The sequence below is a fragment of the Haemaphysalis longicornis genome, unplaced genomic scaffold (genome assembly GCF_048455015.1).
Source record: "Haemaphysalis longicornis isolate Haplotype H1 unplaced genomic scaffold, Haemaphysalis longicornis Haplotype H1 scaffold_1, whole genome shotgun sequence".
Classification (NCBI taxonomy): domain Eukaryota; kingdom Metazoa; phylum Arthropoda; class Arachnida; order Ixodida; family Ixodidae; genus Haemaphysalis; species Haemaphysalis longicornis.
The window spans coordinates 335,740,704-335,766,433 of NW_027526203.1; the positions used below are offsets into that span (position 1 = coordinate 335,740,704).

General features: G+C 47.4%; 1 long non-coding RNA gene across 1 annotated transcript in view; it reads left to right on the forward strand.

Annotated features, from left to right (window-relative positions):
- LOC144170512 (uncharacterized) overlaps positions 1–18,987 on the forward strand; it is a 56,245-nt gene extending 37,258 nt beyond the window's left edge. The window contains exons 3-4 of the long non-coding RNA XR_013322625.1: positions 18,659–18,720; positions 18,801–18,987. This is a non-coding gene — a long non-coding RNA (uncharacterized LOC144170512). The remainder of the gene's footprint in view (positions 1–18,658; positions 18,721–18,800) is intronic.
- Positions 18,988–25,730: the final 6,743 nt, after the last annotated feature.

Genomic DNA, 25,730 nt, shown 5'->3' on the forward strand with positions numbered 1-25,730 from the left:
CCCTACCATCAAGGTAAAATGGGTAAAAAATAGATGCAAATTGCATGTTTTTTGCCTGTCTGTGCGTCTGAAGTTTTGCGCCGAAATAATTGAGGATTAATATTGTGGAATTTTACCTTTAGTTAGGATTGTCATTCCTCCTCGAATTTTTAACGTTTTGAAGAGAAGAAAGCGACTTGCGGTCTATGCCAAAATCTACCGAGCATGTTCTTGTGAAATATTTCATTGGCACAACTCCTATTTCATCACCACACGGCAGCCCTAGCAGACAAGGATTCCCACGAAAAAGGGGAATGCAGCAAGGGGAAGTCTTGGGTCCTATTTATGCGTTCTTTTTCCCGGGAAGTGGAGCTACTCGATGTTTAACCAGCAACCGTTTTTTTTTGTGCAAGACACAAGGCTCCAATAATATTGAGTGAATGCCTTTCTTTGGAATCTACGGCAGGCGGCATCTGGAGATATTCGCAGCCAATTCCAAAACCTTTTTGAGATTGTTTTATTGTTTTTCCAAATACATGGCACCGATGTGATCCCGCTCTCATGCAACATATATATATATATATATATATATATATATATATATATATATATATATATATATATATATATATATATATATATATATATATATATATATATATATATATATATATATATATATATATATATATATATATATATATATATATATATACTCAGTCGCTTTGACCGATATATTGAGATGCCCGTTTTCCAGTTGGCGGGCTACAGCTGTTCATGCGGCCCGAGCGTGATCATCCGTAAACGGCCAAGTGAGATTTATGCGGAGCGCGGGAGAGAAAGATTGCAGAAAAAGCCCACGAGAATCATCTGTTATCGGCAGCGTGAAACGGCTGTTACCGGCTGCCCTGAAAAGGCCAAGGAGAAAAAACAGCCAAGCCGGACTACAGAAATAGCGGGCACACGACACGCGTATCCTATTTTCCCCGCATCTCTCAAAAACACGCAGCTGGCTCTAGAAAATGCCACATAGCGGTACTTGGACTTAGAGGAAAACAAATCGCAGGCATTTGTTTTCTGCGCTTGGAATAAGAATGATGAAATGGGCTACTGGAATAGATAATTATTTTCACTTTGTATCGCAAGAGGGGTTTCAGGTGCATAACCACCAGCGAGCAAGCAATGGGCTACTCAAAAGACGGAAAATAAAACGCCCGAGGGAAAAGTAAAAAGCACAAACGTGAATTCCGCAGTTCTTTCAAGGGAATCGAGAAGAGAAACACAGCACTCAAGAAAACGAGCAAGACGAAGCATGGAACGTTGTTCCACAGGAGAGCCGGTGAAGCCGAACCCACTGTTATCCCCAAGAAAAAGCGCGCACATTGCGTCCCGAATCCCATTAGTTCTTTTGGTGGACAGGGAGGGCACGAACGAACATTTGTCACGTACGGCTGGCGACTCGGGCCAAGCGCTATCCCAACGCCGGTCGAGAACATAAAACGCATTGGCGCGCGGCCACTCCTTTTCGCAGTAGGATGCCCCTGGGAAGGGCCAACACAACAGAAACAGAAGGCGGTCAGCAGACATGTCGAGGTGGCTATAAGGTCAACCGCGGCCGCCGTTTGGCTCGCGCTCTTCCCGGAAGCCACGAGCAGACAGCCCCGCTGATTCACCAGATGTTTGAAGAAAATTCGGGTACGCATTGGCCACATCGTTAGCCGGTACGCTGAGAATATCGTCTCCTTCAATATGAGGTGAAAAGGCCAGTAGTGTCAGTAAGACCAAGTTAGTAAGTCTGCCTGCATGACACCAGTCACTTCATTTGGAGGTTGTGACTGATGCAGCCCCCTTTGGTACAGCGTCAGTTACCGCCTGTCATAAACTGAACTTTACTTCAAGGCCCTTAGAACCCAGAAGTTCCGAAGCCCATCTTTGAAGCGGCGGCAAACCTGCACAGCGGGGACTGTTACACCAAGTTTTCTGCAAAGACTTCTTCATGTGAGCGAACGTTAACTGTACTCCTATAAAAACCCATTTGCATGAAATGAGATATCACAGGGCTATCAGAAGCACCGACGAAGCTTTTAAGTGGGGAGCACGGGTCATGTACTCTGTTACCAATTTTTTTGAAGAAAAGGAGCTTGGACGAAAAAGTTTCTGATTCGCGAAGAGTTTGCCGCAAACATTTAGCATACTTAGAGTATAAATGCGATTCTTGTAGGAATTGCAAGCATGATGAGCAGGCGTTTTAAGTTGAAGACGGTATCAGCCAACGGTCCGAAATGCACACATGATGAAAAAGCCGTAGAAGTGTTCTGCAGGGATGTGAAGTCCAAAATTAGTAAGGTATCTGATGGGAGGCTTCAAAGCAAATTCAGCAACAAAACAAGTGGGTGAATGGGCGGGGAATGGTAGGTATTGCTTGACAAGTTATACAGCAAGAATCACTCGAAGTTTACTACTAACATACTCTTTATAAAAGGTAAAAATTTAGACTAGGTGTAGGAGACCTGTACTAACGAAAAATGACCAAGGTTCCATCCTAATTTTTAACCTTGTGCTTAACCTAGTGGCGAGGACGAGGCCAGTATCATTGATCAGAATACTGTGAGGAGCAGGATACGGATAGATTTGAGGAGAGGGAAAAGAGAGCTAGTACAAAATGAATAAACGAACCCGTTGTCTCGAGGATAAAGCAGCGTGAATTCAACGTAATGTACAAAAAGAGAGTTGCATAATTCCTTAGCAGTACAGACCGAAGAGAACCATAGCAGTGATAAATGACCAAGAGACTTTGCTTAGAATTAGCTGTACCGAAATGGAAGGAGGAAACACACTTATATGATTAAGAAGTTTTCCCAAAATACATGGGATCTCATTAGGCGCCTCCACTATTTTTAATGTCATAGTGAAAGATAACATTAGGTCAGAGGAAATCTAAAAACTGCCTAACCGAAAAAGAAAAGATGCCTTCGAATTTTAAAGCGGGAAATAATTGAGTAAACATTTCTAGATGAAGTAATATTCAGAAGAAAATAGAGGGAACTTTGCAATATGAAGCTGAGGATAAGATTTTAGAAAACTAGATTAGATTCCAGAAAACTAAACGGCACAAAAACATGGTTAAAACCATGTTTGGACCTTATAAAATTTTATTATCCCTTCGTAAAGAAAGTTGATAGAATCGCGAAAGCTTTGTTCAATCCAAGGAAAGTGCGTCCAATCGATCGTCAAATATTCGAAGACCTAAATCGTAAACGAAGAACGAACCCATGCGAAGATTTCTCGCTCACTAAGTAAACGCATCTACGAACAATCTAAATGTATACCAATACGTGGTTAATTAGATAAAGGTATACTGTTGCACTCCTTCTTCATGATCGATGCGTGTATTGTCTTGCCGCGAAACGTTCCCTTTTCGCGGTTTTTAAGCAACCGTTTTGACACAATAGACACCTGATTTCACGCACGCGCCGTATTTCCAGATATCTTATCAGAGCTTTTCGGTTGACCAACCGGTAAATGGGGAAACGCATTAGTTTTGTGCCAGGACGTCATCGGCCCCACTAAGACAATTTTCCCTTTAAAATATTCTGGGATCATTCAACTCTCGGCTGCTTCACAACACTGCTTGCATTTTAATGGCACCAACTGAACGGACGTAGCCAAAACTGGTCTCAGCCATCACCAAATAGAAAAGCTGAAATTAAGGCTGTACGTGCGTGGCACATGGTTGTTTTTTTTTTTTTTTTCTTGTCGCCTTCATCAGGAAAACCTCGTTTACGCATTTTTAGTTCGACTGAACTGTGCCGAAAGTCTCCCTTGCGCTAAAAAAAATGAAATGCGAAGTTGTTAACCTATATATAGTCCATCTCGATGTAGACTGTTGTGGAAGAAGCGTTTTCGCAACGGTTTTAGCCCCGTCCGCTGAAACCAGGTTCAATAAAACGACCCCACAAAATTGACGCCAAACGTCGATGCCAAAACACCCTGCCGAGGTTCTCATGCAGAAATGGTTTGAATGATGGAAATCACGGTGGTTATGGAAGCATTGGGAATTAAGGGCACGCACATTTATTGCCCATGATATATCTTTAACGATTGGTAGGACATTGAATTCACTCACGCCAGCGATCGCCTTGCAAAGTACAGCAGAGCGAAGGTTTTGGGTCATCCCTCCTCGCTCCATACGGTCAAGCATATCGGTTTGCCGACGTTAAAATACCAGGCGGAGGATGCGGGCCAGGAGGGCATCTTTACAAGCCAAGAGGTCACAGTACTGCTGCGCAAGCTTCCAGGCTCTCCGTTAAAATCTATCTGACGATCACACAGTTTTACCTCGCAGTCAAACGTCGGCGGGACTTTCACTGTCGCGTGGAGCGGCCTACAGACGTAACAGTCTCTAAAAAAAAATTGCACCATCTTCCCGTGGGGAACCCTGATGAGGACACGAAGCATCGTGGTGGTTCCGTGTGGTTCCATTGTGTTGCCGTTATGTTGAGTGATCTGGTTTTTACTAGCGCCAGAGGGAATTCCGAGTCCGGGTCCACACCGGTGGCAAAGGCACGCAAGTACTGTTGTGTTACGATGAGTAGGCGGTGGTTCTCGAGGCGCCGAAACTCGTCCATTATGTTCTTGTCGATGTTGTCTCTGTGGTAGAATCGGTAGTCTCCGTCAGTGTTGGTGAGGTAAAGGTTGTTGACATTGGTGCACCGGCTGAGAGCAATGTACACGCCCTCCTCTTCGCAGCTTTGTTGTTGTTGTTGTTGTTGTTCCTTGATATTATTGGCGTATACCCAATCAGGGGATCGGCCAAACATCAGTCGTTAATTCGAATGAGAATACTGCCTAGGTGGATGATTCAAAGAAAATTAGAAAAATTTGGAAGCTTTTTTTTTTCTTGTGTTGGAGGAATTGAGTTTGGAATTTGGTGAATATTGAAACAAAAAAAAAGGAAGTAAATAAATAAATAATTAAATAAAGAAAAATAAGAAGAGGAAGAAGAAGAAGAAGTAGAAGAAGAAGGAGGAGGAGGAGGGAGAGGAGGAGGAGAATAACAAAAAATATTCAGAAATGGATGCTTTTGGAGGGCTCAGGTTGTCGTCTCCTTCTTCTTCTTCGGCGGTTACCCTACGGGAAGATGACGACGGTGGTTGAACGCGAACCTCTTACGTGATAGATTCTTTGGTTGGCCAATCCCTAGGGGCATCCTGCCACAATCAGCATCAGAGGCGCTGCGGGCGGGGCTGGTTGAGCTGCAAGGCGCGTGGCGCTTCCCGCGACAGCTTTCCCACAGGAAAGTCAACATCCTCCTCTAAAGTTTTCAATTCGTCGTTTCCGTTGACGTTCAGCTTCGAGTGCCTTCGTTGTATCAGTACTTCTTGACGTAGTTTGAATGAGTCAAGGACATAAGGCGCGTTCGTAGGACTTGCCCCTGTCCCGGATTTGTAGCGTAGTGGGACGAGCACCGCGTACCTCCCGTTGCGGCCAGAGAGCCGTGGGATCGAAACCGGGCGCCGCTAACTATTTCTTTTTTTATAGTGTAGTATCGCACAGCTGTGGGTGTAAGGAGGAGAGTTGCGCATGCGCAGTGTGAGTGCGGACGCCGACGCGGGACATGCCGAGACAATAAGATGCTTTCGCATATAAAACTTTTAGAGGGTGTCCAACGTGTTCAGAAAAGGATAGAATTCCGCATTGCTCCAGGACAGGCATTGCAGTGGAAATCTTCTGGCGAATCTCTAAACCAGGTCTACTGTTTTCAACCCTAGGCACAGTATGAAAACAGTCGGGATTTCTGCGTCGCAAAGGAGTTCTGCGCAGAGGCTTGTCTGGGTCAGCATGGATAAACGTTACCATTCCTTCCGCAATCAACGCATGTACGTTCTCGTTTTTTCGAAGAGCTGGAACAAGTCATGACTTCCTGCAGGCACACTTTATCGTCAGGCCACGATGGAAACACATCATCATCATCATCATCATCATCACCATCATCATCAGCCTATCTACGCCCACTGCAGGGCAAAGGCCTCTCCCATTGTTCTCCAATTACCTTGGTCCTGTGCCAACTGTGACCAATTTATCCCCGCAAACTTCTTGATCTCATCTGCCCATCTAACTTTCTGCCGCCCCCTGCAACGCTTGCCTTCTCTAGGGATCCACTCTGTTACCCTTAATGACCAGCGGTTATCTTGCCTTCGCATTACATGCCCTGCCCACGTCAATTTCTTTTTCTTAATCTCTACTAATATGTCCTTAACACGTGTTTGTTCCCTGACCCACTCCGCTCTCTTCTTGTCCCTTAATGTTACACCTATCATTTTCCGCTCCATCGCACGCTGAGTCGTTCTCAATTTAAGTTGAACCCTCTTAGTGAGCCTCCAGGTTTCTGCCCTGTAGGTGAGTACTGGTAAGATGCAGCTGTCATACACTTTCTTCTTCAGCGACAATTGTAGGCTGCTATTCATTATCTGAGAATGTCTGCCATATGCACCCCACCCAATTCTTATCCTTCTAATTATCTCTGCCTCATGGTTCGGATCTGGGGTCACAACTTGGCCTAAGTAGATATATTCGCTTACCACTTCCACTGCCTCGCCACCTATCTCAAACCGCTGTTCTGTCCCGAGGTTATTGATCATTACTTTAGTTTCCTGCATATTAATTTTCAGGCCCACGGTTCTACTCTGTTCGTCCAGTGCGGAAAGCATGCTTTGCAATTCGTCCCCCGAGTTACTTAGCAAGGCAACGTCATCAGCAAATCTGAGGTTACTGAGGTATTCTCCATTAACCCTTACTCCCACCTGTTCCCAATCCAACCTTCTGAATACTTCTTGTAAACATGCTGTGAATAACATTAGAGAGATTGTGTCTCCTTGTCTGACACCCTTCTTTATAGGTATTTTACTGCTCTCCTTATGGAGGATGATGGTAGCTGTGGACCCATTGTAGATATCCTCTAGTATTCTTACATAATGCTCATCTGCCCCCTGGTTCCGTAATGCCTGAATGACTGCTAGGGTTTCGACCGAGTCAAATGCTTTCTCATAATCTATGAAGGCTATATATAGGGGTTCAGTGTACTCAGCGCACTTCTCTATCACCTGATTGATCGTGTGTATATGGTCCATTGTTGAATAACTTTTACGAAACCCTGCTTGTTCTTGAGGGTGACTGAAATGTATGGTTGCAGAATTTCTGTTAGCGATTACCTTGGTATGTACCTTGTAGACGACTGACAGTAAGCTGATCGGCCTGTAATTTTTCAAGTGCTTCATGTCGCCTTTCTTATGGATTAGGATGATGTTCGCGTTCTTCCAAGATTCCGGTACACTTGCGGTCATTAGGCATTGCGTATACAGGTTTGCCAGTACAGAAACACTCACCCAGCTCTTACTAAGCCTGGCTCTAGTGAAATTTTATTCATTAGAAGTGAACATCCAGCCCTAAGGTTCACCTGCTCAATCCTGGCTTGTACTCATTCGGCTTGGCATCATGACGGCCCATTCCCCTGGCGAGTTGGTGGGCACTGTCGCCGAAAAAAGTATTGCCTCGTGGCTGGAATGGTACTTTCAACACCATTATATCTATCAAAGTCACTGCGGGATTTTGGCGTGGAGTTTCTTCTGTTAACTGTGTGGTTGACTTGTTAACCTTTGTTCAAACAAGAAAGAGGTGTAAAGCGTGTCTGCAGCCATCTTTCCTGACATAAGGGGTTTACAACAATGTGTCGCGCGGGGCTATCCAAAACGCTCTTCCCCACTTGGCGCTTGGTGACCGCAATTTTCCATCCTTGAATTCAGAGCTTCTAGTATGTATCACGTTTGTTATTACGCAGAATGGTCCAAAATGGTAGCACTCGATTCAGCCCTATGTTATTCAAAGTATGGGTGGTATTCATTGAAAACTTCAGCCGGCGATTTCTTCGCTTAGAAACATTGAAAACCGCCATGTCCGTGGCCACTGTGCCAGCGCATGCGCTTTGCGCCCGCATGTCCCAGAAAAAAAAGCACAAACCAGCGTCCATCGTCTGCTGCGTTTCAACCCGATTATCGATACTGGAGTGAACATGTATATTATTAGTCGCACTCACATTATGCGGTGGCAAATCAACCTGCCCTCGAGCACTTCGCATCACCGGAGGATGAAACCGCGGCTGCGAACGGCGTGCGTAAGTACGACGCTGCACTTGGCTGCCGCCGCGGATGTCGACGCAAGTGCACCCGCATCCACGATTTTATGTCTAGTAAGTGACCTCTAATACACGGTTGAGTACAAGGACCAAAAAATTTAATTGGAGAAATGTTTCACGCGTACACCGATTTAGCGCTGACTTTCTCGTGCGCTAAATGTTTCACAGTCAGCAAAACAACTCACCTCTGACATTAGAGCACGGCGGCTGGCAATCAGCAGATATGCGGCGGCGACACGCGTCTGGCGATAGGTAGATCGTACTGTGATGTCCTCAACAGTACTTGGCGTCGAGGTAATACTTTGCGTTCAGTGGGCAGCAGTTTGGAAATTATTCAGTTCCTGTTGTCAAACAGACCACTGCGCTCACGTTGCAACCTTTGCGCCACGACCAACTCGCACTTGCTCATAGGTGTGCGCAGAGGCTGGGGTTGAAATGCAGATGAGGTTGTCACACTCATGAGCGCCACCATGACTTTTCGCGTAACCAACGCTATCGCGGTACAACTCACTATCGAATCACTCGCACACGCCTTGCACGAAAACATAAGGTCACGTCGCGGCCCGCGGCCTCCCTGACCGCCACGAAGGCATGGAGGAGAAGAGGGGTGCCTGATCTGGGGGTCGTGCGGGCCGTGCGCACAACGTCACCTTAGCAACAGATGCTTACCGTTGTCAGATGGTGGGAGGTTTGGCACCGGACACGATTGGCCACGCATATGGCGGCGCACACATATGGTTGCCTGCATGCATTCCACGCCAATGAATACTTCCTATAGTGCTAGGCCCGGCTCTCTTCCATCTCGCATACATTAGACTTCTACTGGTTCTACCCAAAGCGTGGAGACCTCAAAGTTCATCTTTGTCGCCTTCAAAAAATACCATGCTTCCCGCTAGGGTGCGCAGAACCACCGGGGGTGAGCCTCTCTGTTCCTCGAACCACGTATATTGACATGTTAGCCCCTGTATTAGCCTTTCTGTCAGGTTAGCCTTTCTGTTCCTCGAACTGCAGAAAGCCTGCCTACCGCTTATATTGACAACGTTAGCACCTTTGTTAGGCTCTCTGACAGGTTAGTCCCTCTGTTCCTCGAACTGGATACCACGTATATCAGTACAAGTCATACGGCGGCCGAAAAATGTATGCACTTACGGTTCGCGGATGTCCTCAAGTGCAACAAGTGCCGCTGTTACATCGCCACAATACACAATAATTCCATGCCGTGCACGTCATGCCACAGCTTTTGTGACTGTGAGATAGAGAGATATACATAAACTTCATTTAGTGACCCTATATTGTTGAGAGGGTCAGCGGTCGAGCCCAGCTTGGACCCGACGGCGCCCCCTGTGGCCGGGCCGGGCCGTTCATGGAGGTGATTGCTGTGGCGGATCTCGCTGAAGCACTGGAGGTCCCGCACGGATCGCTAGAGCCACAAGCGCCTTCGGGATGTCCTTATTGGGGCTGAGCAGTGCGGCCTCCTAGTCTGATTCGTTGTGAATAAAATTGTCGGTCTGCATAGTGGGGCACTGCCATAACATGTGTTGCATGTTGGCCCAGACTCCGCAGGATAGACAGAGCTTGAAGCCAATCGGGGTTCTTTTGAGTACAATTAGCCAATCCACCACTCAAATGGGTCCGTTTGCTCCCATTCTAAGAACAAACTCCAGTGACTGCGACTAGCCCTGTGCCACGGACCTCATTACGAATCGGTGTCAAAGGTTCAAGAAAATTGCCAGCGTGCTTTGGTGAATGATCATAATGTTCCCTTTCAGTGGTGACCCAGACACAGCGGCACAACAGACAATAATTTTACTCATGAAGTCACCCCCTCGGGAAACGTCAGCGAGTGTGTCGCCCTGGTTTCGTTATCGAATACTAATGTCGCAAAGACTATCGTTCCTTCGCGCCCACGATTTCTCCCAATCAGCGGTATATATCAGGAATTATACCTCTACACTCCTTACTTCAAGACCCCTTCCACCATAATGTCTTTCAATCGAAGGCCACATTATTTAAGAATTAAACCTTTGGCGTTTAACGCGCCGCACCTGGGCTATAAGGCATACCGTAGCGGAGGGCCCCGGTTGAATTTTCACCACCCCGGGATCTTTAATGTGCCCGAAATCTCAACACGCGGGCGTTTCTGCTTTTCGCCTTCAGAGCGGCCACCGCGGCTGAGATATAGCCCCTGTCCTGGGGTAAATAGCATAATGCCTTAGCCACTGAGCCACCGCGGGGGGTGGCAAGATTATTACTTAACCTGTGGTTTGTAGTGGACTTTAGGAATGCTGCTCATTCTTTATCGGGATGACTGCCAATGCGGGCGATGACGCCTGGTTTTCGGAATAGTTTATTCAGTCCACACGGTAATCACTGCACCTAACACGTGCTTGAGAGACTTTAGTTTGAATCGCGCTCCGCGGGCTGGATGATCGTCCGTTCACGGTTGAGGCAGTGTTTAAGATACTGGTTTCTATTGCCGCAACGCATGCCTTCTTATTTTTTAGATGTCAGGTAGCGAAGAAGGAAGCGAAGTTTTTCTAAAAATAAACATTTATTGGAGCGAAATTGTGCTCCGCAATAAAAAACACAAGCAGTGAAGAAGCAGTCGACAAATTGACGTGCACAGCCGAACGTCGCCAAATTGAATGAAGCGACATTTGCTCTCACGCATTCATCTGTTGGGGCCCCGCTTCTGGAAACATCCGATTAGGCCGAGAACACTGTCGATGGGACAATGGAACAGTCTACGCAATCTACGAAAGGGACCTCAAAGCTTCACCCTGTCCTCATCAAGCTTACCGCCGCGGCATGCGAAAGAAGGATAGGCGCGCTTCGCATTGAACATAAGGTAAGGTGTCGAGGGGGGCCACGCGCTAGCAACAAAGATAAATAGGCACATAAGTAGGCACGCTTCGCGGCATTTCGTCGCATTTTCCTCGCAAAAATGCGACCAAAGCTCCATTGTCTTTCGTGAACACTACAGGCCTATGTGAACGTTAGGGCCTGTCTGAGACTGTTAATGCACTGTTATAATAACGTCAATTTCGTCCATTTTACCTCCTCTCTTTTTAGCCTTTTTACTCGTTTTGTCGTCCTCCACATCAAACAACTTGAAGTTAGCAGATGGCATTGTTTTGCTGGATAAATATCCAACTGTCTTGAAATCGATGCATGATATACATAGGAAAGTTTCAGTGACAACCATCAAGAATAATAGAAATAAACGATTGAGTCTAACGGGCAAGTAGCCAATCACCCTGTCTGTTTGTGCAATCATGAAGTAAAAGTGAAGTCCATTAGTACAAATTACAACGGGCCATTACTAAGCTGAAGCATATACTCTGACAAAAATAAAGCATGGCGATTACGAGACTTCTTTACTGCTACGTCGTGGTTGCGTTTTTTCTACGCTTTCGTTTCTTTGTCTTTTGACATTAATAATTCTTGTTCCGCCTTCTGGCGGGGTGCCGGTTAGCGCAGTGCTAACGCACTTGGCTTCTTCTCTGGGTCCCCTGGTTCAAATCCCACACGAACCCAAATGTGCCTTTGTTTGTTTATTTTCTCTTTACAGCCACGGCCATTTTCGTACCATTCTTGCTGACGTCGACGACGGTCACTTTTCGCTTTGATAAAACATCTGAGGCAATTCGCGGTAACAAGTCAAGCGAAGAATTGGTATTCGTTGCGGTGCATTCGGCATGCTTTCTCAGAAAGAAAGAAGTGCAGCTTACGTCTATGACCAAAGAGGAAAAGACACAGTCGGCGAATGCTGCATACTTCGTTTGCTCACTTACCGAGCAGATACACGGTCTTACAAAACTCCTTGTTAAGATCACCAGAAAAAAAGGAACATAATTAGGCTTTTCTGTAAAGTGAGATTTGAGCGCAACTCCCTCGATATTTTTTGATGCGACGATATTACTTTTGTTTCGGCGCTATATAGGCTGCAAGTCATTCCGGGACCAAAGGGAATCCCAAAGAAAATTACAACAGCTTGTCGAGTAGCTGCTTCGAAATACCCCTATCTGCATAACCTGTCAATATCTTCTCCCACTGGGCAACTGATTCTACGGCGCTGACGCGTTAACACACTACCGATGCTTTCTATGTTATGCGCTCACCCCGGATGCTGCACCATTGCAACAAACCACTTTTAAGCTTCCTCTAGCAGCACACGCTGCGCTCGTCATTGTTCAAGCCGTCGGCCTCGCGATAGCACGGCCAGGACAGAGTAACAATAACCGTACGTTCCCTCTCCACGTTCTCCCTAACTCCCCCACCATTTTACGCTCCTTAGCCTTTCTCCTCAACGTTACCACCATACCCTCTTCATCTAAAGGGTGGTGGTAAGACTCGATGTCTCGCTCGTAGTCTAATACACGTGCCATCTCATCAAGACGATTGCGAAGAAACTCAGCACAACGAAACCCCTAACTGTGCGCGTGCGCTGGTTTCCGGGACACGCGGGTGCCTTCGGAAATGAGGCCGCCGACGCGCGGGCGAGTGACGAAGCAAAGATCCACGCCTACCCATCGCACCTCGCAACCAAGCCCGATATGACCTTAAACCGGCGGATGGCACAGCCGCTGCGAAGCAAGAGAGCAGGGCACAGCTCTGCGCCCCAACGTTCCACAACCCAAGACCCTGTACCAGGAGGACGTCCTAGAGGAGCCAAGTCCTGCTACAGGAGATCAGAGCCGGAGCTGCTGTCACAGAGGATGCGTTCGCCGTGCGGCAGGCATACGTTCCCCGCAGTTCGAGACAGTTTAGAAGTGCTATGGGAGTGCTGAGGTCTCGCGGCCGAGAGAATAAACCACCTTCACCTGAACATCAAGACTCTCCGGCAGCGGCCACCGCCTTCCCGGCCCGGGTGGACCCAAAGGAGGTTTCTATGTCACCGTGAACTCTTGCAGTACCGTGGGCATAGGGAAGCAATTTAGACGCCCCGCCTCCTTTACCCGCTTTCCCCAGTCCTGACAAGACCTTGAGTACCCTTCTGGTAAATAAAAGATAATCATTGTTATTATTTTAAAGATATAAGCATATCTAAATCACGGGAGATTGAGCGCAATGAATGTTGATCATATGCAATGTGTGAGCCCCAAAGAGCCCTTCTTGCTTCGATACAATGCGTCCATTTTTAAGCAGAGAATTGGATTTGTTCTCGTACAGAAAGGGCTTGCTAGCAGCTTTTTTTGCTGACTGTTTACATCATGTTTGGACGGATGGCTGAGGCACCATTCAAGACGACGTTCTAGAATACAAGTGAGGCACCAGTTCTCTTTTTCGGCCAGCGCACCGACAGCATTCGGAATCAACTGAGAGACAGATAGAAATAGAGACAAACAGAGAGGACTTTCGTTGATGCCCGAGATGTTTTTTAAAAGGTAGACGGCTTTGACGATCTCCCTCCCTTAGCCGTCAGCCAGGAATCTTTATAGCCCAGCGGCGGCTTCTGCCATCTGAACAGCTGTGAGTTGTGGCTCCGCAGAGGTTTTTAGTGCGCAGGGCCAAAACGAGGGGCAGCGCCCACGCCCAAAGCCCTCCTTTCAAAGTCAGAGCATTGTGGGAAGTTGCCTATCAGGGCGCTGAAGCAAGAGCGCACGAACAGAAAACAAGCAAAGATAATTTGCCCGATCAAAATTCCCCCCGCACTTAAGTTTGCTTCAATTCGTACAGAATAAAGCACGCAGTTCTCTTCTGAAGTTGAGCTGACACCCCCGTTTAATTTAAGAGACATTTCTCTTAACTAGAAAGCATTTTCTCATAAAAGGAATGTTTTGTTATGTTGAAAAAGAAGTGGGAAGTTTGATGGTGTATTGTGTACGGTAACTATAAAAAATTCTCTGTGGTGGCAATATTTTGTAGCTCAGAAAAGAAGTTGAAACTGTGCTAAGTGTGCATGACTTCTAAATCATCTCGGGGAAATGCTCTTTCCCAGAGCTCGTTGCCCATCCCTCGAGCTTCAGCACTGTTCGGAATATGTTTTTTTTTCTTTTACGAGTGCAATACGGAGGAAGACAATACTTTCTTTTTGCCCTGTGTGGCTTCACAATGGCGGCCGAATGACCTCAAAGTTCCCACCCGTATTTCATCCTTCGAGTTCCGGTTTCTAGCAGTGTGTTTGACTTGCTTTTTGAATAAAGTACCAACGCAGCTTTTGCAACAAACAACCTTCTGGGAGCGCACAAACAGGCTACGACTCAGATACAAAAAAAAAACGCCACCAGAACACAAATTTTACGGAAAATGTTATTTAAAATCATCTGATGTACCGGCCTGAAACAAGATTTGCCTTCAAACTTTTGACTGGAAAGAGGCACCACAAAAGCAGAAGTGTCTCATAAGAACTACAAGAAGACGTACATTCAAGCATAAAATACAACCCCCGCCCCCCAACTTTTCTTGTTATTTTTTGATTTTCTATCAATGTCACGAGCTCATTTCAAATCTAGGTACATTTGCGCATGCATTAAAAAAACACGACGAGCTCAGGCTCACCAGCGAATTTGGCCTCCACGCAAATGCATTTTTATATATTCATTTGGAGTACGTTTCAATGCGACCTCTATTTCCCCCTTGCTTTTCCTATTTATGTTGAAGCGTCCCCTTTGCATTGCCGTCGGAACAGCGTGGAAACCCTTGCAAAGTACACAACAGCCGCTGCGCTTCTCTGTCGACCCAGCCGGCGTCTCTTCACGTTGCTATGGTATTTGCAGTGAATGGGGTCGAATCAAAACCACGTTGATGAGCACCGTTTTATTGGCAGAAAATGCGGCAGCGGCGTTCGAGCTGCTATTTCTCATACTCGTATCTGTATGGCCCTCGCTGCGTGCTTTTTATGCTTCCAGCGCCAACTGCCGTTCTTTTCTCTGGCCAGCATCCGTCCCAGATAAGATGTCGTCGCTGAAAATAGCCCACAATATCGCCGGCAGAATCAAAAGCATACAGACGCAACCTGAGGTGCAACCGGAGAATAAACACGATTCCCAAGAAGCCTCGGAAAGGAAATTTGGGTATCTGTGGCTCTGTTGCTTAAGATCTGCAGAAGTACATGAAAACGAATTGCAACAGCGCTTTTTTTTTCTTCGTGCATTGAGAACCGGAAATACCACATAGCAACGCGGCAACAAATTTTAAAGCAATGAACAATGCCGAAGTCCATGTGAAAGTTTAGCCCAATACATTGTTATCGACCTTTCAGTTGACAAGCTCGTGTTTTCGTACTGTCGCCAGCTTGCGCATGGTATGCTGCCATTTTATCCACTGCTTTTTTCAGTGGGGTACACCATTCCCATGCACAGACGTTTTCCCGCTTACTTGTACGTGCGTTCGCGCATGTGTACCTGTGTGTGCGCGCACGTTCATGTATCTGCGTGGGCGTATGTGTGCTGAGTGCGTAGAAGCGTGCACGCGTATGTGTGCGTGTACATGTGTGACAACAAAAACTAGAAAGCGGTGGCGCAGCGGTGTATTGTCTGCCGGAAGAATGGCGGCTGCTGTTCCAACGCAAAACAAGGCAGGTGGCAGTGTGAGGTTTTTTGCGTGGCCCGCGCCATATTTGGACTGTGGCCGGTATAACGTCTGGTATATTTGCTGCTTATAAAGTGGCAGGCGTTAACAGGTCATATTCAAGCGCATAATTAGTAAACTGACTGTGTCGATATTATTTCCTGGTCATACGTTTCACCTTCCGGCGTGTATGAGTGCGCATGCATGGTCATGCGTGCGTGCTGGCGTGCGTGCGTGAGTGCGTGCATGCGGGCGGGCTGGCGTGTGTGTCTTGTGTCTGTGTTTGAGTTGAAGCTGCCAATCAGGTGGAAGTTTATTACTAAAAAAATCGTGACGTGAGCTGCAAGCGTCGCGTTCCCGATTGCGGGGTGTCACAACGCAGAGCACATTTTTGAGTCATATTACTTTCGTCATGGGTGTCCTGTTCCCCTTTTGATCACAGTACTGATCATTCAGGCGCTGTGCAGCGAATGAAGTTAAAGTCGTTTTTCTAAATAGTTGAGAAGCATTTTTACGCGACGCTAGACAGCAGATAGGGCCCAGCCGAACCCAGTTATAGTGATCAACTCGGAAATAATTTTGTAAATGCAACCAGTAATAATAGAGAAATAGCTTAACAAAACCACGCATATTTATGCGCGCTTCTACGTCTCTCTCCGCATTTGTTCGTAGTGCAGAGGTGACTCGGGACGGTGACAGGCCCGGTCACGCAAACGTCAGCGAAACACTACCCGTTTCAAGCCTCTATCGACTAGGGTGTCTCGATGCGCGCGCAATTCTCGAACATCATGTCGTCGGTACGGCACCGATATCTGTTTCGCGCGCCGCAAAGTACTCCGGCGGGTTCTCGCCGCAGCTAAAGCAAGACTCTTGGTCGCGTGACGTGTCAGGACCACATTTGGCTGCAAAAGTATTTGCTTGGAAGTCCAACACTCTATCACCTCCGGAATTTTTTTGTTAGCGTCCTTAGCAAATTGTCGGTAGTGAACGTACACTCATATTCGGTTATCCGAATCTGAAGGTCTGGTGTAGTCTAGCCACGTCTGCCGCAGTTCGCTGTAGCCTGGTAGCACGTACGAGATGGTAATATTCTAGTCTGTGGATTTGCAGTCCGCGCATCGACGTTTCGGTGAGCGCGTTAAAAACGACAGTTGAAAGGTGGCGTAAAATATGTGGTGCCGAAACGCGTTAGTTGGCACTGTTCAATAAAATATCCGGAATGAATGCCTTTTCATCATTGACCGGATGCTTCGACGGGATAGAACACGGAGAACGATCATGGTACTCAGTCAGGATATACGCGTATTTAGAGGTACTGGGCCGATGCATTGCGACGAGAAAGTTAAAAAAAGCATTGCAAAAAGGATAAGCTTGGATTAATACGACAGCGCGCAAGCGTGCTCCGTACAGTGCTAATTGAACAAAGGTACCAGCGTCGATGAAACCCGCCGACGATTAGACGACGAGGAGGGTGTCCCCTCACCGGAAGTGAATGGAAAAGCTGCCCATCAGCAGGAATTACTGCTCCGTGAAGCGTAAATGCAACGATGACGGGTAAATGCACACAATGGCGCAGCGATGTCAAAGGGCTACGAACTTTCCCGAAAAATTGTCTGCTTTGAGCTATACGAATGAGGTTATATTTGCACAGTTGCCATTGACTGCATAGCCTAATGAATTTAGCTGTGTTGAAATCGTGTTTTAGAACCCATTTAAGAGAAAATGGAGGAGTTCAGCCGGGTATGTAATTCAGAGTACTGACAAGAGGTGGGCCAACCGAATGACAGAACGGCTACCTGCTGGCCAGGCGAGAAATAGACGAAGGCAGAAAATACGGTGGAAGGATGGATACGCGAAAGAGATGAGTCCCGGTGAAAGCAACTGCGCGGCACGGCACTCGTCCGGCAGCAGGGTTTTAATGGGGACTTGCCAATTCGCTCGACTACGAATCATCCTTTGCACACATACAGTCACTGGAGTTGGGCTAGTACGGCGAATAACATCTAGTCACTCGGCTTGAACGTCGCAAAATGATGGGCCGAGAATGAAACGTAGTTACCTGCAAAGAGTTACAAATTGAACACGGTAGAATAGTGAGCTTAAATCACTTCCTTCACGAACCTCTGGTAATTGCAATGCGCTACCACCTGCTACCTATAGTCGCCCGCATATAGATGATTCTTTTGTACAAGACGTTGGCGGCTCTCTCCAAAAGCCGCAGTGCGATTTGATGGACAGGCAGCCGAGCAAAGCGACCTAATGTGCACTTTCGTATTCTCAGTGGCAGCAGGATCTGTCGGAATGGGATCGTCGCCCGCAACAACAATAGTGGCGATGTCGAAGCACACCGCAGTAAATCAAAGACAGTTCGAAGGGCCTGGATAGGTTTACCTGACTGTAAATTTTCCTGGAAGACGTTGCGCAACCCAGGTTAGCTACATTACAAACACCCTAGAAACTATTCTTGCCAGTGGTCAGCCTAGATGACACATATGAATCCGACGTTTTTTCGCCGAGGAACAGTAAAAGATACGCAACGGCATTGCGTTTTCTATTCAGGAGTGAAACATCGGCGCTCAGAGATAAGTCATGCTAGATGACTACACCAAAAAACGGTGTCTTCTCAATTACAAATTGGTTGGTAATTCGAATTAATCGTGTACAGCTAGGCAAGCTTTTGTGTAAACGCAGTTACTTTCTCGTAGAAACTGCTTGGCCTTGTTAAGCTAAAAAGAACGTCTCCGAGTTGCTATCTTCTGACGCATACAAAAATGTATAGGCGAACAACTTTCCATACTCCTGGCACCGGTGTTGCGGTTCATAAATGTTGACATTTGCTAGCGCAATAGCAACCTACGGCTGTATTTGAGGCAAAAGGCAAGTATTTAACATGGGTTAGCAGTGTTCTTTTATTTAAAATGAGCATTGATTTGGTATTTACTAATACATGTTAAGATCACCGTATCTACGTTTCAGAAAAATGGAGTGTTACCTATGCCTGTTGCTCAGGGAATGCGAAGCATCCAGTAACCAATGACGTAAGTGCCCTTGACATGAGTGATCGCTAGCCTTGTTCGAGAAGTTTCTATGACATCACTCGAAGAAGTTTATTTTCTAGAGCTTGATACTACGTCGAGGCGTCCTTAACAAAGAGGAATGAGGACACGTGGGCATATGAAACACCGTCCAACAGACCACAAACCGCCTAATGGTGTGCCTATATCACTAGTCGCAGAGGTGTGGAGCCCGTAGCCTGGACTACCTAGCAGCGCCCCTCATGTGGGCAGCGGCAGCGCACATTGGAGAGTCTCTCCCGCGGCACTAGTCATTCTAAATAAACGAAGACCAGCGGGACGAGCGATCAAGCTCGTGTGGGTCCCGGCTCACTCGCAGGTGGAAGGCAACTTCCTCGCCGACCACCACTCTCGAGAAATGTCAATTTGGGCCGAGAACGAGCTACCGCACCCCGCCACGAGCTACAAAGACATAGTCCAAATGTACCGAAACGAGCGATGTAGGCTTCCATCCGTAGCTGGACAGACGACAGCAGACGATCGTTCGTCGCATGCAGGCGGGCTGGCTAGCGCATCCCGTGCTCCTGAACAGGATGTACCCGGCCGAGCACGACAGCTCGTGCCCGTTCACCAAGGAGACAAGAGGCACTCTCGCGCACATCATAGGGGAGTGCACGAAACTCAAGACCCCCCGACCTTCCCTTCCCCCCTCCCCTATCCCCAATCCCCTCGAGCGATGGGAGACCTTGCTGTCTATCCCCGACCTCGCCACACAGTGTGGACTGGTGGCCAGGGGCCAGAAGCTGCTGGACACATAAGGGTCCCGTGACTAGGGAACCACCCCATCTTGTGCCTGCGCGCACACACCTTCTTGAAAGGGCTCAGCAAAAGTTGATTCTCTCTCTCTCTCTCTCTCTCTCTCTCTCTCTCTCTCTCTCTCTCTCTCTCTCTCTCTCTCTCTGTTCCTTTTTTTACTCAACTAGGGGGCGAATTGACGTGATCAGAGCAGTTTAGCCCACCCGAAAGTAGTTATGCGTTCCGCGCCAGCCGACACCATGAGCGATAATCGTTTTCCTGATCTTTGTTCTTTTGCTCTCAGATCGCCTCTTTTGAACGCCGTTCTTGACAAGTTTTTTTTTTTTAATTTATTTTCTTGCAAAAAAATCCAGTCACTTTTTATGCTATTAAACGAACGCTGGTACATTACTCCCAGGTATGTGCTTACGCTCCGCCTCAAGTGTGTGTGTCGTTTCCTTTGCGCCAAAAAAAAAAAAAAAATGCTGACGTGTATGAGCCATGCAACCAACGCTTGTAGTTTGTAAAAATTTTGCCTATATATACTTAGTGCTCATGCTTTTTTATTAGGGCAGAATTGCATTTTGCAATGGTGTACGGTGCCCCTGGGTTTCAAAACGGCTTCAAAATATCGACACCAGGAAAGCAACGTCGTAAAGACTACGGCGAACAACCCGCGGGGCTCTGCTGGACGTGCTTTCCAGAGATACATATTAAGACATAGGGGATAGCAATCCATGTTCTTTTACTAGGAGGAGCGGCGGTGCGTAAACTACACTGCGGTGAGAAATCGCGTGTTCCCAAATATCAACGAATTGAATGCTAAATGAAACGAGAGAAGAAATGCGGGAGGTTGGGCCACCATAGCTGGTGTGTAAAAGCGGTGCTTTTTGACTCAAGCTTCATCATGCACGTACTTGGCTTTCTGGGGATCCGTATTCACTGTGCACACTCGTATTGCTAACGAACATTGTTGTCACAGCCAATTTCTAAGCGGTCGGTGCCGTCCAAACTACTGATCGCCAACGCGTCCGTTCATAGTAGGTGTCGCGATACCTTCGCTTCATTTATGCAAGGCTCAACCATGGCGTAATTTTTTTAACTTTTGCCAGCATACATGCGCAAGGCTAGCGCAGCCACCGCTAGCTTAAATTTTTTAGCGGGCACCTAAAAACATTCCGAACAAAAAAAAAAGACTCTGCTGCCGTGGACAACGGTTTCTTGAAGCCACCGGTCAACCTTGAGTCCTATAGGCATGCACACTGGAGTGGAGGGCTTCACGAATGCGGTCATACATCTTTGCACGCCAGTGTTTCCTCCAAAAGTGTTACCTATGCCTGTACTAAAAAAACAGAAGTGGGCTCTTGCTTCCATCTACTAAAGCAACGGGTGGCAATCAACTAAAGCATGCAGAACGGGTGGCAGAGAGGGATTTCGGCAAGGTGGATACACTTACGTCATAAAAATAACTTTCGCGCACTTGCAAGAAGGGAAAAGAAGTCCTCCGTATTTCGAACGTGTTGGGGCATATCATCCTGGCCGGTGCGGTATTCTCCTCTCACGTGCGTAGTGAACTCGCCGAAGGCGGGAAAACACAAGTCTTACCGCAGCACACACACACAACCACATCACGTCCATGTTTTGATTGACGCTTTGCTTTTTTTAGTATTCCGTAATGTAATGTCCTTAGTATTCCCCGTAGATGGGAAATAATGGGACGTTTTAGGTGTACCGTGACTGCAACTCGGTCTGCTCGACATTGCAGGCTCTGGACTTTCTTGGTAAGGTGTTGCACGTGCGCATTCATGAGGAGCGAACCACGGACACGCTTGCAAAACCATGGTCGCGTCAAGCTTAAACGCTCATATGCTGAAGCCATCAAGCCGCAGGCTGCGGCATGCTATTTGTCGCCCAGACATCACGTTTTTGAATGGAACTTGCGAAGACACGTAGCCTCGCCCCGCACGTCCGACAGCACGTGTGAACGCTACGCACGATTGCTTGCAGAAAAAAAAAACGCGACGTTGCCTGAATTACCCAACCGCGTGCGTGGGCGCTATACATGCTATGGGCGCATACGCAGTGTCACTTGCTTTCTCGTGTTTCATGGTAACGTCTATGCAAGAATATGAAAAAAGTTCTTGCTACAACAGTATAGTTATTTTCTTGCAAGAACATAATGACGAAAATACGAAACTACAGAGCTCTGTATCTTTTTTTTCTTTTATGTTAGAGATTCTCCCCGTCTCTAGAGTTTGAAGGTTGGAAAACCACATTAGGGAGCTAATTATGACCTACACCCAGTTTTCCCGCTGACAACGAGCGCTGATGTTACGGCCATGCGGCCGTGCTCCAACGGACTGTAATGATCCCCTTGGGTCTGCCCTTTTAATTACCTCTTTTGCGGGAGACAGCAGAATATATTAAGCGCGGTGCTCTAAAACACAGTGACATCACGTCTCGGTTGACTTTCGAAACCACGCTGCTTTTGGTAAACGGCACGCACGTCTCGACTTGAGCACTAACGAAAGCAGCTTTTACGGCGAAAAAAAAAACAGTTTGGGGCCTACCACCAAAAACTGCTTCGGGGAGGGCATGCAGTGGAGTGTGCAGTGGGGTCGAGAAAAAAAAATGCCTGCAGCTCGTAGATCTATAACAAAATAAGTTGTACGGTACTTGTTTGCAAAGAGGGCTCTGACTGCGCCTCTTGTCTAGGGATAATAGTTTTTTCTCAATGCAGTTGTAAAAAAAAGATTTGATATTCTCCGCAGCTCCCCGCTTCCGAAATTGAAACTCACGACTTACTCTGCGAAGATATGGGCCACAGACGTAGCCGTAACTCATGCTCCAGTGTACGCGTATTAACAATGTTATACGATGGTCATGCGCTAACATTCCCCTATAACGGCCCCATGTTCCACCTAGAATAGACAATAAGCAACCAAAGTTTCGAAGCGAATGCCAAGGAGAGGCTCTAGGTCTGAGAAAATAACAGGAAAGTGCCAATTCTCCCGAAACAAATTGCGTCTCGTTTGTTCACTAATGTAAAAATACAGCACCCCACTGTTCAACTGCGTAAATTAGGCGTAAGTATAGAAACTCGCAATTGGAAAACCATAATAACTGAAATATCTTGGGCATTTTTTGCGCAGTCATCCCCATGCGGCGCCCCGGTTGTTACGGCGAACTTTGCGCCAATGTGCCGCACCTCGCGCTTGAACTTTTTCGGTCATTGAGTGCAACCCGTCGGAGAATTTCTGGCACGTGTTTGGTGCTGATGACGACTACGGCGGCACCCCACCAGCCACTCCCTCTACCCCAGAAAGCATCGCCGTTCCCATCCCTGAGTTGCCACCCAAGTTTCTACCACTCTGAATTCTTCCGTCGCGTGCATATTGACCCCGCTGGTTGAACTGAAATGGCTGCACGTTTTACACAAGTTTCTGCAGTGGTTTCACAGCTTTAGCTTCCATTTTTTTCCCTTTTTCTGCTAAAGTTCGTGAAAGGTCTTCGAGTCTGCCAGAAAACTGTGTGCCCCGTGCGAATGCGCCCTGCCAACCCCCCAACCCACAGCCACCCACACACCCTTGAGCAGTGGGAGAGCTTGCTGTGCAGTGGCCAGCTCGCGGATCTGGAGTTTCTTGTGACGCGCGCCTGGGTCGCAGCAGCACAGCATCGACTACCGGATTAGGATGTCCCTCCCACCTCCTACGGTCGCAAGCAACGCAATAATAATAAAAAATATTTTCCAGTCTAATACATTGCCACCGCTTCTCGGCAGTGAGACGGTTGCTGTTTGAGAAAGCTAGTCACCGCATGGGGCTGCGACGTTTAAAAGGAGAACTGTTTAAGCTTTTAGTTCCGCTGTCCAGCATTACCAGAAAATATACCAAGACCAAGAGCGCGTGAGCGTGGGCCTCGTGAGGAGCGCCCGGCGTCGGCCAGCTCGACCTTCGAGAACACTTTGCCCAGCGTTCAAGGCGTAATCCCTCACGTGTTGTTCTCCCCAGTTCACGCGTGTTCGCGCCTGAAGTGGGGCGCACAGACGCCGGGCTACAGACGCCGAGCTCGCGAAGACGGTTGCCGCGGGTTATAGCGCGTGCTAACGCGGTCCACTTCGGCAGAGATGTGAAAGCCTGCGGACAAAACGATGCGGGCCTGCCAGTCAATGGGAGCTTTCAGCGCAACTTCGAAAATTCATGCGAGGTGCCACATCCGGGTCTACGAAGAAGGAAGAGGGGCCGCCAGCTCTGCTATTTCTCCAGCCTATAGCACCACTAGCGGAAGCTTCGCCAATTTTTTTTATTTGACTCATTCTCTCTTTTCAGGCCCCCAAACGTGGTTATCTGAAGGGAAAAATTGGTAAATTTGTTAGTGCTTATCTCTCTGCGACAGGCTACTTACATTGCTAAGGATTCCATAATTATTGGGTCATTCGGATAGTTATTCATTGCGTCGCAGCTTCTGTCATTTCCCTGTCGCATTTTACTGATGAAAAGTAAGTTAAAGCACAGCTACTAGCTGCCATCGGAGCGCAGTAGACGTCTTAGGCCAGGCAGACAACCCATGCAGGTACGGGCTCGCTTTGCCGTACGCAAAACCAGCCCTGGCATCACCGCAACGGTGATGTGTTACAGGGAGTCAAGTTAGCTTTATCCCATTGAAGGCCCGGTTTATTCGACGGGTGTAGTAGACGACACGAAACACAATCTCTAAATGGAGAGTTTTAATATAGCGGCTACCGGGGGCTCACGCTACGGCGGCGGGTTACCGGGACCCGACTGTGCAGGCGCGCGCGGGGAGGGTAAGCAGGTTGCCCTCAGCGCAGCGAATGCGCAGGTATGGCGAAGGCTGACCAGCAGAAGTAATTACCTGACCGGAACTAATATACACCTGCCCAGTCAGGCTCCGCCACCCGCAGCCGTAGCGTTAGCGGACCGTACCCGCTCTGCTCAAAATCTAATATCTCAGCGCCTGCGCAACTCTGCTTGGTTGCGCGTCCACAATCATCATCATCATCATCAACAACAACAACAACAACAACAAAAGCCTATTTAGGTCCACTGCAGGACGAAGGCCTCCCCCATTGACCTCCACCCGTTTTTGTCCTGTGCTGCCCGAGTCCATTCTTTGCATCCGAATTTTCTTATTTCATCTCTCCATCGAGTTAATGGCCTTCCTCTTGTTGTAATCTCGTCTCTCGGTGTCCATTCTGTTGTCCTTGTGGTCCACTTGTTGTCCGCTCATCGTACCACATGGCCAGCCCAAGTCCATTTCTTTTTCTTAACCTGAACTATGATATCATCTATCTGAGTTTGTTCCCTAATTCAGGTCGCTCGTTTTCTGTCCCTAAGCGTTACGCCTAACGTTATTCGCTCCATGGCACGTTGAGCGGACCTAAGCTTGCTTTCTAACTGTTTAGTAAGTCACCAAGTTTCCGCTCCGCATGTCATCACCGGCAGGACGCACTGGTTGAATACCTTCCTTTTTAGGGATAGAGGTATCTTGCTTTTCATTACTTGCGAGTGCTTGCCGAATGCACCCCATCCCAGTCCTATTCTGCGCCTGATTTCTTTCTCGTGGTTTGGGTCCGCAATGAACATCTGGCCAAGGCAGTTATATTCTTGTACTTGTTCCAGTGTTTCGTCTCCTAGGCTAAAAAAGGCGCGTTCAGCATGTTTATTTATCATCACTGTAGTTTTGTTCATATTTATCTTTAGCCTCACAGCGAAGCTCTCTGATTGAAGTTCCTCAATCATGTTTTGGAGTTTCTCTGCATATTCACTGAGCAAAACTATGTCGTCTGCAAATCTTAAATGGCTCAAGTATTCGCCGTTTATCCGTAAGCCTAAGTTTTCTCAGTCAAGCCTCCTGAATACACTCTCCAGACATGCTGTGAACAATTTTGGTAAGATGGCATCTCGTTGTCGCACTCCCTTTCGGATTGCGAATTTATCATTTTGCTTGCGAAGGGCAATTCTGCAGTGCATTCCTCATATGTGTCGTCTAGGAGTCGTAGGTAGGTCTTCTCTATTCCTTGGTCCTTTAAGGCGTCCATCACTGCGCCGGTGCTTGCCGAATCGAACGCTTTTTCGTAGTCTATAAATACCGTGTAAAGTGGTTTATTATACTCTGCGCATTTTTCTATTCTTGGTTGATGACATGGATGTGATCCATTGTGGAGTATCATTTTCTGGACCCATCCTGTTCCCTGGGTTGCTGCGAGTCTAGGCTGGCGG